This window comes from Equus quagga, chromosome 3 (assembly GCF_021613505.1).
Source record: "Equus quagga isolate Etosha38 chromosome 3, UCLA_HA_Equagga_1.0, whole genome shotgun sequence".
In the NCBI taxonomy this organism is placed as follows: domain Eukaryota; kingdom Metazoa; phylum Chordata; class Mammalia; order Perissodactyla; family Equidae; genus Equus; species Equus quagga.
Window position 1 is genome coordinate 105,739,696 of NC_060269.1, and position 18,374 is coordinate 105,758,069.

Here is an 18,374-nt window from a genome sequence, read left to right on the forward strand (position 1 = left end):
TCCCAGGAGGAGGTGGAAATAGGTGAAAACTCTCTGACCCCCAACCCCCGACACCCAGACAGCCTAGTTCCTGCAGGAGGCTCTCTTCCAGTGGACTCCCCCATAGCATCGCCACACACCAAGGGCGGGAGTGTGCACTCACCAACGGAGCGATGGTGGAAACAGGTGACAACAGCCCTACTCAAGACCCCCGTGATTACACTGAAGCCCAGGGGGAATCCCCAGGGTCCCGCACCCCCCCAGCAGGGAGGGCCTCTGCTCGCCATTGGCAGGGAGTCCCCGCCCAGCATTCAGAACACCAGGAAGCTCCCTAGAGCAGAATTCCCCACAAGGCAGCAGCTTACAATCCACTGCCAGGCCCACGGACTCTGGCTGTGTCCCAGACGAGGCAAGGGGCTCCCAGAGATCCCATGAGAGTGGAGTGGGGCAGGGTAGAGCTCCAGTGAAATGGCTACGTAGCCCGGGGGGAACTCCAGGTTCCTACAGCAGCCTCAGCGAAAGCCTCTGCACAGCACTAGTGGAGAGGTCCCGACTGGCATTCGCAAGGCAGGAAGGCCCTGGGGCAAAAGTAGCACAGCTAGGTGAGCTGACGACAGACTGCAGAAGATACCCATAGCTCTGCTGGGACCTATAGTGGACAAGTGTGATCTTGTGGGCTCTGTTAGGGACAAAGTGGCGATTTTAGGTGATCCTGCTCCTGGCTGCTGGGAAAGCCCACAACACCGCTGCAGACCACAAGGAGGGAGCGCATCTAAGTGGGCTGCAATAGTAGGCATCAGCAGCCTGAGGCCCCCTTGCAATTGCCCCCACAACTGACAAGGGACCCTCACAGGACCACTGTGACCACGAAGAGGGATCCAGGTCCAGTCAGTAACAGCTGACAGGGTTCCTGGTTGGTGCAGTCTAAACAGCTGCCCCCCTCCCACGCCAGTAGCAACAAGTGGAAGCAGCGACTAAACTCTATCTTTATGCGGAGGCACAAATCCACGCCATCAAGCAGTATGAAAAAATATATTAAATCTCCAGAACATAAGGAAAATGATAAGCACCCAGAAAACAATCCCAAAAACAATGAAATCTATAACCTAAATGATGATGATTTCAAAACTGCCATTATTAAAGTACTCAACGAGTTAAAAGAGAATTCAGATAGACAAGTCAATGAGTTCAGGAGCTATGTCACAAAAGAGCTTGACACTATAAAGAAAAACCAATTAGAAATACTGGAGATGAAGAACACAACAGAGGAGATTAAGAAAAATCTGGACTCTGAACAGTAGGGTCGATAATATGGAGGACAGAATTAGCAATTTGGAAGATAGGAATATAGAAATGCTGCAGGCAGAGGAAGAGAGAGAACTAAGACTAAAAAGAAATGAAGAAACTCTCCGAGAATTATCTGACTCAATTAGGAGATGCAACATAAGGATTATAGGTATACCAGAGGGAGAAGAGAAGGAGAAGGGGGCAGAAGGCCTGTTCAAAGAAATAATAGCTGAGAACTTTCCAAACTTGGGAAGAGAGATGGAACTTCATATGATAGAAGCCAATAGATCTCCAAACTTTATTAACGCAAGAAGACCAACCCCAAGGCATATAGTAGTGGAATTAGCAAAAGTCAACGACAAAGAGAAAATACTAAGGACAGGCAGGCAGAAGAAAATAACTTACAAAGGAAACCCCATAAGGCAATCAGCAGATTTCTCAGGAGAGACCTTATAGGCTAGAAGAGACTGGAATGAAATATTCAAAACTCTGCAGGACAAAAACGTGCAGCCAAGAATACTCTACCCAGCAAAAATATCCTTGAAATACGATGGAGAAATAAAAACTTTCCCAGATGAACAAAAGTTAAGGGAGTTCATCGCCACAAAACCTCCTCTTCAAGAAATGCTCAGGAAGAACCTCATTCCTGAAAAATCAAAAAAAAGGAAAGGGGTTACAAAGTCCAGAACAAAGGAGATAAGCAGAAGGACAATAACACAAAGTAACAGCTCTCCATCAGGACAAAATGCAGAAGAACTGGAAAACAAGTGATACAATGGCAACAGTAGGCCCCCACATTTCAATAATCACTCTAAACGTGAATGGATTGAACTCTCCAATCAAAAGGCACAGAGTGGCAGGATGGATCAAAGAACAAGATCCAACAATATGCTGCCTCCAGGAAACACACCTCAGCCCCAAAGACAAACACAGACTCAAAGTGAAGGGATGGAAGACAATACTCCAAGCTAATAATGAACAAAAGAAAGCAGCTGTTGCCATACTTATATCAGACAAAGTAGACTTCAAAGCAAAACAGATAAAGAAAGACAAAGAGGGGCAGTATATAATGATAAAAGGGATGTTCCACCAAGATGACATAACACTTATAAATATATACGCATCTAACACAGGAGCACTAAAATTCATAAAGAAACTATTAACAAAACTAAAAGGAGACATCAACAGCAATACAATAATAGTAGGGGACCTCAACACCCCATTAACACCAATGGACAGATCATCCAGACAGAAAATCAACAAGGAAATTATAGAATTAAATGAAAAATTAGATGAGATGGACCTAATAGATATATATAGGACACTACGTCCAAAAACAGCAGGTTACACATTCTTCTCAAGGGCACATGGAACATTCTCAAGGATAGACCATATCTTGGGAAACAAAGCAAGCATCAATAAGTTCAAGAGGGTTGAAATAATATCAAGCATCTTTTCTGATCATAATGCTATGAAACTAGAAATCAACTACAAGAATAAAGCTGGGAAAGGGCCAAAAATGTGGAGACTAAACAACATGCTACTGAACAAACGATGGATTATTGAAGAAATTAAAGAAGAAATCAAACATTATCTGGAGACAAATGAAAATGAAAACACACTGTACCAAATGATTTGGGTCGCAGCAAAGGCAGTCCTAAGAGGGAAATTCATTGCAATACAGGCTCACCTCAATAAGCAGGAAAAATCTTACATAAACAACCTCAAATGACACCTAACAGAATTAGAAAAAGAAGAACAAACAAAGCCCAAAGTCAGTAGAATGAGGGAAATAATAAAAATTCAAGCAGAAATAAATTATATTGAAACAAAAAGACAGTAGAAAGGATCGATGAAACAAAGAGTTGGTTCTTCGAAAAAATTAACAAAATCGACAAACCCTTAGCCAGACTCACTAAAAAAAATAGAGAGAAGTCTCAAATAAATAAAATTAGAGCCAGAGAGGAGCAATCACAACAGATACCGAAGAAATACAAAGGATCATAAGAGAATACTATGTAAAACTATATGCCAACAAATTGAACAACTTAGAAGAAATGGATAAATTCCTAAACTCATACAACCTACCCACCCTGAATCAGGAAGAAATAGAGAATATGAATAGACAAGTCACAAGTAAAGAAATAGAAACAGTAATCAAAAACCTCCCCAAAAATAAGAGTCCAGGACCAGACTGCTTCTCTGGAGAATTCTACCAAACATTCAAGGAAGATTTAATACCTATCCTTCTCAAACTATTCCAGAAAATAGAGGAAGATGGAGCACTCCCTAATACATTCTATGAAGCCAACATCACCCTGATCCCCAAACCTGACAAGAACAACACAAAGAAGGAAAACTACAGGCCAATATCACTGATGAACATAGATGCAAAAATCCTCAACAAAATCTTGGCAAACCGAATACAGCAACATATCAAAAAGATTATACACCATGATCAAGTGGGATTTATACCAGGGACACAGGGATGGTGTAACATCTGCAAGTCAATCAGTGTGATTCACTACATTAACAAAATGAGAAACAAAAACCACATGATCATCTCAATAGATGCAGAGAAAGCATTCCACAAGATCCAACATCCATTTATGATAAAAACCCTCAATAAAATAGGTATAGAAGGAAAGTACCTCAACATAATAAAGGCCATATATGGCAAACCCACAGCCAACATCATACTCAATGGACGAAAACTGGAACCAATCCCTCTCAGAACAGGAACAAGACAAGGGTGCCCACTTTCACCATTCTTATTCAACATAGTACTGGAGGTTTTGGCCAGAGCTATTTGGCAGGAAAAAGAAATAAAAGGAATCCAAATAGGTAATGAAGAAGCAAAACTCTCGCTGTTTGCAGACGACATGATCTTATCTATAGAAAACTCCAAATACTCCATAGAAAAACTTTCAGAAACAATCAACAACTACAGCAAAGTTGCAGGGTATAAAATCAACATAGATAAATCAGTAGCATTTCTATATGCTAACAATGAACTAACAGAAAAAGATTTCAAGAACTCGATCCCATTCACGATCGCAACAAAAAGAATAAAATACCTTGGGATAAATTTAACCAAGGAACTGAAAGATCTATACAACGAAAACTACAAGACCTTCTTGAAAGAAATCGATGACAACATAAAGAGATGGAAAGACAGTCCATGCACATGGATTGGAAGAATAAACATAGTTAAAATGTCCATATTACCTAAAGCAATCTACAGATTCAATGCTATCCCAATCAGAATCCCAAGAACATTCTTCACAGAAATTGAACAAAGAATCCTAAAATTCATATGGGGCAACAAAAGACTCCGAATTGCTAAAGCAATCCTGAGAAAGAAGAACAAAGCCGGAGGCATCACAATCCCTGACTTCAAAACATACTACAAAGCCACAGTAATCAAAACAGCATGGTACTGGTACAAAAACAGATGCACAGATCAATGGAACAGAATTGAAAGCCCAGAAATAAAACCACACATCTATGGACAGCTAATCTTTGACAAAGTTGCTGAGGACCTACAATGGAGGAAAGAAATTCTCTTCAACAAATGGTGCTGGGAAAACTGGACAGCCACATGTAAAAGAATGGAAATCAACCATTCTTTTTCACCATTTACTAAAATAAACTCAAAATGGGTCAAAGACCTAAAGATTAGGCCTGAAACAATAAGTCTTCTAGAAGAGAATATCGGCAGTACACTCTTTGACATCAGCTTCAAAAGAAACTTTTCGGACACCATAACCCCTCACATGAGGGAAACAATAGAAAGAATAAACAAATGAGACTTCATCAGACTAAAGAGCTTCTTCAAGGAAGGGAAAACAGGATTGAAACAAAAAAACAGCCTGCTAATTGGGAAAAAATATTCACAAGTTATTTATCTGACAAAAGGTTAATCTCCATAATATACAAAGAACTCACACAACTCAATAATAAAAAAATCAAACAACCCAATTACAAAATGGGCAGGGGACATGAACAGACATTTCTCCTAAGAAGATATATGGATGGCCAATAGACACATGAAAAGATGCTCATCATCAGGGAAATGCAAATCAAAACTACACTAAGATATCACTTTACACCTGTTAGAATGGCAAAAATATCCAAAACCAAGAGTGACAAATGTTGGAGAGGCTATGGAGAAAAGGGAACCCTCATACACTGTTGGTGGGAATGCAAACTGGTGCAGCCACTAAGGAAAACAGTATGGAGATTCCTCAAAAAGTTAAGAATAGAAATACCTTATGACCCAGCCATCCCACTACTGGGTATCTATCCTAAGAACCTGAAATCAGCAATTCCAAAAGTTCCATGCACCCCTATGTTCATTGCAATGTTATTCACAATAGCCAAGTCATGGAACCAACCTAAGTGCCCAGCAACTGATGATTGGATAAAGAAGATGTGGTATATATATATATATATAATGTAATACTACTCAGACATAAAAAAGGACAAAGTTGTCCCATTCACAACAACATGGATAGACCTTGAGGGTATTATGTTGAGTGAAATAAGCCAGACAGAGAAAGACGAACTGTGTATGACTCCACTCATAGGTGGTAGTTAACATATGGACAAAGAGAACTGATCAGTGGTTGCCAGGGGAAAGGGGGTGGGATGAGGGCACTAGGGGTGAAGTGGTGTACCTACAACACGACTAATAATGATGTACAACTGTAATTTCACAAGGATGTTAACTTTCATAACCTTAATAAAAAAAAATGACAATCAACAAAGATGATCCTTGAGATGACCCAGATGTTGATATCCAGGCAAGGGTTTTAAAGTTCCTATAATAATTATACTCATTAATATAAAAAAAATTTATAACTAGTGCAAAGACATGTAATATCAGCAGAGCGTTAGAAATAATAAAGAATAATCAAATGGAAATACTCCAACTGATAAAAATATACATCTGAAATAAAATTTTACAATTGGTCTTAACAACAAAATGGAAATTACAGAGGAAAGAATCAGTGAAATTGAAAAGATCAATACAAATTATCCAATATAAAGAACAGAAAAAAAAGACTGAAAAATACTAATATAGGCTCAGGGACTTCTGAGACAATATCAAAATGTCTTAAACACTTGTTATTGCCATTCCTGAAGGTGGAAAGCAGAAAAAACATATTTGAGGAAATATTAGATAAAATTTTCCCTAATTCGGCACAAAATATAAATGTAGAGTTTCAAAAAGCTCAGTGGATCCAAAGTGCGATATGTATAAGAAAACCATACCTAAGAATATCACAGACAAACTACTGCGAACCAAAAATGAGAAAAATTCTAGAAGAAGCCAGAGTAACACGACACACTGTACAGAAAAACTTGTGACTTCTCAACAAATCTATTGATGCCAGAGACAGTGGAATAAGGTCTTTAAAATGCTGAGAGGGAAAAAAATAGTCACCTCAGAAATATTGTATCCTGCAGAAATATCCTTCAAGAATATAAATGAAATAAAGATATCTTCAGATAAAATTTATTGCCATCAGAATGTAATACAAGAAATGCTAAAGAAAGTATTTTAGGTTGAAAGGAAATAATATAAGAGGATTGCCAGGAAGGAAGGAAGGCGGCCAGAAATGCTAAAACTTTGATACGTATAAAAGACTGTTTTCTTATTGTCTTTAAAGTATGTCTATGATTTAAAGCAACATTATAATATTATCTTGTAAAGATTATAGTGCATATTGTGATTATATTATTAAGGGTGGGAAATGTTCCCGCATGATCTAATGTTTCCACATTTTACTTACAGTGGCACAATAGAAAATGTAAGTGGAATATTGTGAAGATATGTATAAATAACTGCAGTAATAATTGCTATTTGTATTGAGTTAGATGGCTATATATATAAATGATCAAAGAGAATGAGATTGGAATATATTAATTATTAATTATAATTAATTAATTAAATGATATACCTTCAAATATAGGTGGTACAAATGGAAAACTATTTATGAGAAAAGTTTTCAATAGGAATACACACAAAACGAAATCCCTTCATGGAGAGAACTAGCAAAAAGATAAGATTACACAGAAAAGCTGTAAAACGCCCGGAGCCCAGTGTACCAACTGTAAAGCTATCAGGGCATCTCATCAAAGTGAAATAAATCAACAAGGAAAACCTACTTCCAGGACGTGAGATTAAATATAGAGAGATCTAGTTCTTGGACACTCTTGTGTCAACACTAAAGATTCATATATATGGAGTTGCTTGAAATATTTTAGGATCTTCCTACTGTCTCTAGATTTGACCAGCTAGGATCATGTCCATTATAATTTTTTAATGAATATATGACTATATAGTTAGGTATGAATCTTTGTGATAATAAAGCTGTAGAAAAAAGATATTGAGATGCTTTCAATAATCACAGAACAGATTCTTATAAATATGTATGGGATATATACATGTGTGTATACAATAGTTGTACATAAATATGTATATGCTCATATATATTATATTATGTAATGCAGTTATATAAAAATGGTTACATATGTAATATAGTAAATATAAGCTATATGCAATAAGTACTATCTGTACATGTACTTAGTAGTTGAGTCTAGTGAGGGAAAGAACATTACAACCACAGCACATTCACATTTAAATTAGGCCGATGTTGCAGATGCTAGGGTTAGGAGGGCACACCAATCAACACAGCTGCCATGTTTTACTCTAATTTCCATCCCTGTTGCTCTTTTATAAGGAGCCCACATGCTGTAAGAAAGAAATAGATGATTTCAAATCTACTAATTATTATCATGATGTTATTAATTTAGACCAAGATAATAATAAGATGGTGTCTGTGAAGAAAGGCTTCATTATGGAATTAATTGCTTTGATTAGGGTCAACACAGGAGAAAAGATTTGCATAGCATTTAAGAAACAATTACTTTGATGGCTATTCAGGAGCCAAAGACATGCAAATTTAAAGAATGCATTTTACAGTTTCCCCTTTTACATTTAGATGCTAAGTTCTCTGATAAACTCCACTTGTTCAACAGAAAATTAAAATCACTGAATTGAAGAAGATCTGTGTAATGATGTATTATTGATGTATTCTGTAAATGTTCAAATTCTTGGCTTCAATTTTGAATTTATTTCATAGGAACAAAAAATGGCATTATAAAGTCAATTTTAATCTTAGTGTTGATGTTGTGGTTGTTTTCCCCTAATAGATGTCGGTAGAAGTAGATTATAGTTATCTTTATGAATTTACTCCTACTCTCTTTATTCTCATAGTTCTTGACTCGAAGACACATATGGAGTGAGGAACTTCTCTGTGTTTAACACCTGCTTCCCATTCATTGACTAAAAATGTAACTTAATTCTTTTGTTTTGCTTTTACTCAGTATTTTTATTGCATTTTCCCCTTTGATGAATGTTTAAACTCGATTTGAGTGAAAACATATCTCAGATATATATCTCTCATTTGAAAATATATTCTTCACGAGAAATGAAAAATTACAAATAGATTTGGTATGTATAAGTAGTCTAATTTTGTTTTCGCTTTTCTCTTTATCATTTACTCTTGGTTGGTTTCCCTGTAATGTCCCTTTGAAGTACATGTCTGGACCATCCTCAGGGTGAGATTTGACCATTAAAAATTTCAGGGAGTCCTGAGGCTACAAATGTCATGACATTTGACTCTCATTGAATATTAAGAAAATTAAAAATAGTTTTCCTGCTTTGTATTAGAAAATTAGCAGGTAATAAACCACCTGCTTTGTATTAGAAAATGACTATTAACCAAATAACCAAATGTTTCTTTAAAGGCATACATATCAAAGCAAATATTTCCATTTTATACTATTTTTAATTAGGTTCTTATATCAATGAAACATCTTACTTTGGGAATAAAAGAAAAGGGTGAAAATATGAAAAAAATAAAACAGAAGTCAGATGCAAATTTAACACTTTAATTAACACCAACAACAAAAGAATATCTAGAAGATATAGTGTTGCTGATTTTTCTTTCACATAATTATTTCATGGCCACAAGAATCTATAATTACAATGTTATGGGTAAATTCTCATCAACTTTTTCTATTCAGTATACACAAAGACTTAAGTAAAAATGTCATTAAACCAACAGCACACCTATAGAGGAAATTTTTTTCTTTTTAAAGGCTTTTGTTTAAGAGAAGTTTTAGGTTCACAGCAAAATTGCTAGGAAGGTACAGAAATTCCCCATGTACCTTCCTGTCCCCACATGTGCATAGCCTCCTCCATCATCAACATCTCCCACCAGAGGGGTACATGTGTTGTAACTGATGAACCTACATGGACACATTGTAATCACCAAAAGTCTATAGTTTGCATTAGGATTTACTCTTGGTACTATACATTCTATGGGTTTGGACAAATACATAATGACACGTATGCATCACTATAGTATCTTACAGAGTATTTCACTGCCCTAAAAATATTCTATGCTCTGTTATTCATCCTTCCCCTCACTCCTCAACCTCTCGCAACCACTGATCTTTTTACTGTGTCCATAGATCTGCCTTTTTCAGAATGTCTTCTAGTTGGAATCACGCAGTATGTAGCCTTTTCAGATTGACTTCTTGCACTTCATAATAGACATTTAAGCTTCCTCCATGTTTTTTCATGGCTTGATAGTTCATTTCTTTTTAGCACTGAATAATTTTCCATTGCCTGGATGTACTACAGTTTACTTATCCATTTAGGGGAATATTTTTAAATAAGATTTTTTTAAAAAGGAATTGTGAAAGAGTTAGTTGGAATCTGAGCTGTGTGCAGAAAAGGAAAGCAAAAGTTAAGGTTGCCCTCAGAAACATGTGAATGCCAGAACTGGTGAGTTGGAGTCTCAGCTAAGCTTTGTGGCATGGAAAGTGACTAAATCTGAGCTCCCTAGTAAGCTGGCAGCTTCAAAATGAACTACAAACTCGATAACAGAAGGCTAGAAAATCCAGCGGTGATGGGGCTCAATGACTCCCATTCAAGCAAATCATACCTGGAGAAATGCACACCTTATTCAATTCTTAAAGATTGTGTAGGGGAGGAAGAAATATTTCTTTACTCTCTAGGTTCTTCTGGCTGGTCTAAGAATTAAATTGACATGAAACAGAAAGACAGGAAAAAAATCAAACAAAGTTTAATAACATGTATACATGGGAGAAACCTAGGAAAACTGAAACAACTGAAACAACATAAAAGCTACAATTTCTACTTAAATTATTTTCTTTCACTACCAAGCTTCCTTATATACCCTCCTTTTTATACTTACACTTTAAAAAAACAGTTTTGCCAAACAAAATACAGCTATCACTCATATAAACCGTATAGCACATATATTAAACACATATAAACCATATAACCATATTAACACATATAAAACCAAATATACACTGAATTCCTCCCCTAAATCAAATGTATTACAAGATCCCACTTGCTACACAAGATTTCTTGGTGGTAATCTTTCTTATCCAGGATTATTTTGCAATCTATTGGGCTAAATTTCAGAGATCGATAGCAACAATACATTGTGTATGTGCATGTGTTGTGTGAAAAGGGAAGGAGCACAAAGGGAATTGTTAAAATACACAAATATATATATATATATATACACACAACACAAAAATAATTAAAATAGTGGTAGATGTTCGGGTCTTCATTTCCAGAACAAGCTTGTGGCCATGGCTGGTACTTAGGATTTTCCTTTTGCACTATCTGTTCCTTGTGTCGATGCTTTAGATTTAAATGTTCTGGGTTAAACTTAATTACTTTTTAGTCAATGTTTCAGCTGTTCTAAATTCTGTATCTGCTAGAATAGTTCCATTCTTATCTTCTAAGGAATCTTGAACTCTTAGTGCTATACCTATATATGGTTGAAGTAGTACTCCATTAATTTTATTGCTAGTCATGGTACAATGAAGAGATACCCCATGGGTTGTCCTTATTTTAATTCATACATTTTCTTGTCCCTATTTTCATAGAAAAAACAGTATTTCCCCTAAATATTTAGGATATATTGCCTCACACTGTAAATTCTCCTTCTACTGGTTTGAATAATGTGATGACAAGCTGAAAATGACAAGGTAACAGTTTTCCCTGTTTATTAGATTGTTTTTTTTTTTCCAATTGAACGCAACCTTGGAGGAAATATTGTTTTCTTAGATAACAAAATATCTAAATCGGTAAAGTCTAGACTTATGGGGACAGGAAGAAATGATAATAAGAGTGAGTCATTAGATGCATTACGAGATATTCCATTCCAACTTTCATTCCTCAGATCACAGTCCCTTTGGTGAAGTGCACAGAAAGCTTCATTTTGCAATCTAGTAGTAGTATTGCATGCATGGTCTTTTTTCTTCTTTGTATCAAACTGTGGGAAGACTATTGCTTTCTATAATGTAGACTCAAATCGAGCTTCTTTTTATCATATCTGGACTTGGTGGTGGTGTTATTATACAGTTGATGTAAGGCTTCTCAAGTAGGCTGCCAATGTTTTTCAGTCCAAGGGATCCCATGATCCCTGGAGTTCAAATGGTTCTTACTCTCAAACCAGCTCAGCTACCTTTGATGTCAACTATGCCCAGTTTGTATCAAGTTATTAAGTTTTGCTACTTCGTCTCTGCCACTCTGGGATGAGATATAATACAGTGTAGTGTGACAAACACAGATTCTGGATTCAGATGGCATGGATTTAAGTTCTAGCTTCACCTCTTAATTGCTGTGACCTTAAGCAATTTCCTTAATCTCCCTCTGACTCATTTTCCTTATCTCTTAAATGGGACAATAATTTCTCCTACCTCATGGGCTGCTGAAAGGATGAAATGAGTTATAGGTAGAGCAGGACCTGGCATAACATGAGGGCTCAATAGATAACTGATATTATTCTTATTATTGTTATTACAAATTTTGTTTATTATTCTAGCTTCCATTGTCATCGAAACAATTGATTTGCTTACTAGTATTCTTGTCTAGAAGGGAATAATTACTATGGTACTTTATAAAAATATGGCATCTCTTTTCTCTCATTTATATTTCAAGGCCTTGAAATGTAATGTGTCTTGGGAGAGCTCCAAGATGACGTAATGAAGGAGAAAGTGGAGGAGGAAGTTTACACTAAATTAACATTATAAAATCTCTATTTTTAAATGTCTTTTATTTCCTTTATGTTTACTCTTATAAGGAATAATGAAGACTAACATGAAAGAGAAAAGTCTTTGGAAAGCAGCACCCTGGCCAAAAGCGCATGCTATGGCGAGAAGCTCAGCGAGCACTGAGTGGTTTGGGTTACTTTACTCATCCGAATCCTCTCCAATATCCCGATTGCAATTGTCTGTGCTCCACTCTTTTCCCAAAAATACACTGACATTCATTAGGATAGCTTGTGAGTCTATAGATTAATCTATTTGGTTTTTCTTTTTGAGGAAGATTAGCCCTGAGCTAACTACTGCCAGTCCTCCTCTTTTTGCTGAGGAAGCCTGGCCCTGAGCTAACATCCATGCTCATCTTCCTCTACTTTACATATGGGATGCCTAGCACAGCATGGCGTGCCAAGTGGTGCCATGTCTGCACCTGGGATCCGAACTGGCAAACCCCGGGCCACTGAAGTGGAACTTGTGCACTTGACCACTGAGCCACCTGGCCGGCCCTAGATTAAGCTATTTTTAAGTTCTTCCACATACAAGACAAAAACTGAAATTTGGTTTTCAACAATGCAAATACAGCGATAAATGTATTCATTCAATATGGTCAAATAAAGACCCTCAGTTTAAATCTCTATCTAAAGCAAGGATTAAGGAATTTTAGCTTTTAATTCTCCTTCAGCTATTCTTTAGCTTTAAAATTCATTCAACCATTGCCACATCATTTAATTTTTCATGAAATTTTATATTTTTAGTGCCAAAACATCTCCAGAAGCCTTGCCCTGAGTGGGCACTACCTTGCAGATAACCGCCAACAATAAATAAATCATCTCATTCTCTAGTGTGTGCCAGAGTTGGAAACATTATCATCATGAGATATTTATTATAGGATTTCAACTACCTTCTATGCTAATTAGGCTATATAACCAATCCCAGATTTCTTACATTTCCCTGAGGATGTCTTGCCCACATCCCTATCTTTGGAACAATTCTTTATTCATCAAAGATACTGGTTGTAATCCATTGAGACCAACTCTGGCTAACCAAGCAGAAAATGAATTCATTGTAATTCTGAATTTATTTGAGAGCCTCACAGAAATGAAGGAAAAGGTGAAGAAACAGACTAGAAAATGGGCAGGAAACAAGAAACACCAAGGTGCAGGAACCACAGCCAAGTCCTGCCAGTCTGATCAGGCACTGTTGTTGGCTCAGCCATCATCAGTATTGTAGCATATTACTGGTCTTGGGCACCAATGCAATACTATCATTTGATAATGCCACATTACATTTTCCTGCCACAATCTTACTGATTCATGCTGTGAATAAATTTTGGCTCTTCCTATTTACATCAGATTCCAAATCTTGGTAAAGTTTACATATGACCCACTCTAGTTCACAGACCACTGGTCTAGCTGCCAGTGTATAGGGGAGAAAATATTAAACACAGTAGTTTTGGGAGTGAAAAGCAAGGGTTTGTTTCTAAGAAAGACTCACATGATGGGAGAGCCCATCAAAATAGGAAGATGGTTGGATGCTGGACTGATAAAAATGGGAAGTGACCATCTTAATTACATTGAAGTAAAAATATTTTCATTGAAAAGCTCCAGTAGAATATATCAACTAGAAACCTTAAAAGAATAACAGAGAGGGGCTGGCCCAGTGGCGGAGTGTTTAAGTTCATGCACTCTGCTTCAGCACCCATGGTTCGCAGGTTCGGATCCCAGGTGTGGACCTACACACCACTCATCAGGCCATGCTGTGGTGGCATCCCACATACAAAATAGAGGAAGATTGATACAGATGTTAGTTCAGGGCCACTCTTTCTCAAGCAAAAAAAGGATGATTGGCAACAGATGTTAGCTGAGGGCAATCTTCCTCATACACACACAAAAAGTAACATGGGAGAATGGATTTTGTTTATAGAGGCAGTTGTATTATAGCAGACATAGCGTAGATGCTGGAGTTAAAAAACCGTTCTTTAATTCTAACCAATTTCTTAAGAATCTCAGCTTCTTTGTCTGTAATGTAATAACAACAAAAATTAAATTAAATAATAGGTAAGCTCTTTCAAGACAGTAAAGTATCCTTCAAATATCTTAACTTTAATTAGTGCTAAAGATCATTCTTTAGATATCCCATGCTTGTCCTCATGCAGCCTAAAATAACCCCCCAAACATTTCCTTTCTTCTAATCAAAACTAACCATTATCTATAATTTAATGGTAAAGAATCTTTCAACCCCACCCCCCCCCCCACCACTATCTTATCAATACACATACATACAGGTGAAAATGGGCACTAAAAGCAAAACTTAAGCCTGAAAAATTGATTGGTTTATTAAAGTAACTGTTATTTTGATAGATCTTTTTCAAGGAATATAATTTGTATTTTAACTATAAGTCTACTCAAAAAATAGAGTAATCCCACCTACTAAAAGAGTACACAGGAGAGTGACTCATTCAATGCTCTTGGTAATCCTTCTTGCTCAGAAATCCAAGTTCATTATCAACTTGTCAACTGATCATCTGGAAAATTACCTCATCTTGCAATGCTGCTTTTTGGGGGCAGTAAACAAGAATATCATCCGCTTTGTAGACAGCAAGCCTCAGAAAATGTTAGAATTTAAAAGAGGAGACAAATACTAGTAGAATACTGAAGATATGGAATGGAGCATGGCCTTCAGAGTAAGATATCCTGGGGTAAAATCTTGCCTCTCTTACTTAAAAACCATAGGAAGCTGGGTATTTTTTATACCATTATGCAATCAGTGTATTGCATCTTTATAATAGTATAATAAAATATGCGTGCATATCTACATATGTATACATGTATACATATATGGGATGTTGTAAGCATTAATACATGGAAAATGTTGGGAGGGAATTCCGACATGTAATAATTAGACCTAGGGCCCGGCTCTGTGGCCGAGCGGTTAAGCTCGCGCGCTCTGCTGCAGCGGCCCAGGGTTTGGATCCTGGGCGCAGACATGGCACGGCTCGTCAGGCCACGGTGAGGTGGCGTCCCACATCCCACAACTAGAATGACCTGCAACTAAGATATACAACTATTTATCAGGGGGGTTTGGGAAATAAAGCAGAAAAAAAAAAAAAAGATTGGCAAAAGTTGTTAGCCAGGTGCCAATCTTTAAAATAATAATAATAATAATAATAATTAGACCTAAAATTTCTTTTTCATATGTGTTTGTGGTGACACTTGAAAGGTATAGTCTCCACAAAGAAATGAATGTAACATAGATGGCTGACAGGTTTGATATTCAAATTATATAGGAATACAAATGGTTAAAGGAAAGGAAGGTCAGATATAAAAATAAAATATGGGTATATGAAGTGGAAGTTAAAATTTATAAACTGTGTTGTAACTTTTATATTTGGGGGAAGAGCTACAAGGTGTAAAAAGTCAATGAAGTTAAACTATGCAGTTTTCAGAATGTTGACTCCTGATGTAGGATAATAAAAAAATATGTATGTGAAGGTTTGGGCAAAGACACACTGTGATGGACAAGTTACAGCAAGGGAAGGAGTAATTATTTGAAGCTGGATTAGAAGTAAAAGTGGCATGTAGGTCACCAGAGGGTGTTCTCAGAAGACTTAGAGAATCCTCATACGCCCAAATTCCTTGGGGGTCCAAAGAAACAATCTCACGCAAAGGACTGAGAGTCTTAGGGACTAGCCACATTTAGACAGAAATACAAAGTCAAAAGTGGGCTGGATACAGAGATTCAAATAAACTCCATGGGATTGGTTGAAAGAAGATGGAAAACACTTACTCTTTTGTCACGCTGCCAAACAAACGGTTCCAGCAGGAACATTAGCAATAAAACGCGAGGCATAACTACTAGCTTTACAGGGTTTCAATATATAACTACTAATATGGTCTCTGACCCTCTTTTGATTGTTTAATTATATTTTATTATCTAATTGTCTATTGTTTTGTGTTGTATTGTTGTCAGTGTGCTGTGTGTAATTGGATGGGCCAGAGCCCCAAGTACATCATTGTAGAGACCTTAGTAGGATGAACTGTTGAATATAAAGGTGTTTACCAATAAATTAAAAACCTATAAAAATGACAATTTAAACTAAAAAGACATCCATAAAAAGGAATATAAATGGTTAATAAAATCATAATTGCACAATTATCATTCCAATCAAAGAAAGACAAATTAAATAATAATGAGATGCTTGTTTGATCTATTAAATAATAAGTGCCATTTTTACTGCTTAGGAAGGGTAGAAATGGTAGGATTTTGAGGCAGACTACAAGGCTAATCATTTTGAATTCAATTATATCCAATAGAAATGGAATACTTATTAAACTAATTGTGAATGAAAAATCAATACTTTGCTTCGTCTTGAAATTCTAGCTTTAAACAAATACCAAAAAAGAAAAAAATAGGTAAATTCCTTTAAAACACCAAAAAACAAAATTATGGGCTTTATAAAGGGGTTTTCAAAATCCTAGCCAGCTCCATGTGAGAGTCATGAGATCTCAGAAACATTTAAACCACCCCTCCACCTCCACTTTTCTAACTGTCAGAATTGAACATAGTGTCTGGCATATACCAGGCACCAAATAAATATTTATTGAATAAATAAATTATTACTTTAAGTCAGTTGTCTCCCTTTTGGTTAGAATTTGAAAAAAGTTGATGCAAATTGTTTACCTTAAAATGTTCCCTCAAGAATCAGATGCAAATGTTTATTTGAATTTAATATTTAAGATAAAAATTAATGTTTTATACATAGGGATAAAATTATAAATTAATATTTTATATATAGGGATAAAATTTAATATTAAAATTTAATATTTAATATATTTCATATTATAAATAATATAAAATAATATAATGTTAAGTAAAACAAAACAGATCATGTAAACTAAAATTTTAACATTTTATATAAAGAGAAAAAAATAGAAATGTATCTTCTTAAAAAAAACAACAAACTACAAACCCCAAATGTAATCTAGCCTATGACATAGATTGTGAAATTGTTTGCAACTTGTTGATTTCTGGGTTTGCAAAAGATAACGTCTTCATTCACTGAGGAAATATTTATTGAGCATCTGCTCTGTGCCAAACCCTCTTCTGGGCATTAGGTATCTATTCGTGACTCAAATAAGTCTACCCTTTCAATCAGTGAGCTAAGTTTTTATTATATAGGGAGAGATGATAAATGATTATTTATCTGTGTCTGATGGTGACAAGTGAACTTAAGATTTAAAAAATGACAGCAGGGTAAGGGGTTAAGAGTGCTGGTGGAACGGTGCTGATATTTCTCTTGGGTATGTATCTAGGAGTGGAATTTCCATGTCTGATGGTAACTCTTTATTTGTTTGTAGAACTTCTAGACTGTTTTCCAAAATGCCTGCATCATTTAACATTCCCAACGGCAGTGTATGAGGGTTCCAGTTTCTCCATATCCTCTCCAATACGTATATCAGACTTGTTGATTCTTGCCATCCTAGTAGGTGTGAACTGTTAGCTCATTGTGGTTTTGACTTGCATTTCTTTGATGGCTAATGATATCAAGCATCTTTTTATGTGTTTATTGACCATACTTGTACAGATCTTCCTCAACTTACAATGGGCTTACATCCCAGTAAACCCATTGTTTAAGCTGAAAATATTGTAAGCTGAAAATGCATTTAATACATAGAACCTCCTAAACATCATAACTTAGCCTAGCCTACTTTAAACATGCCCAGAATACTTACATTAGCCTACAGTTGGGCAAAATCATCCGACACAAAGCCTGTTTTATAATAAAGTGTTGAATATCTCATGTAAGTTATTGAATGCTGTGCTGAAAGTGAAAAACAGAATGGTTGCGTGGGGTGCAGAGTGGTTGTCAGTGTATCAGTTATTTACCTTTGGGATTGGGAAGTTGACTGGGAGCTGTGGCTCGCTGCCCAGCATCATGAGGGAAT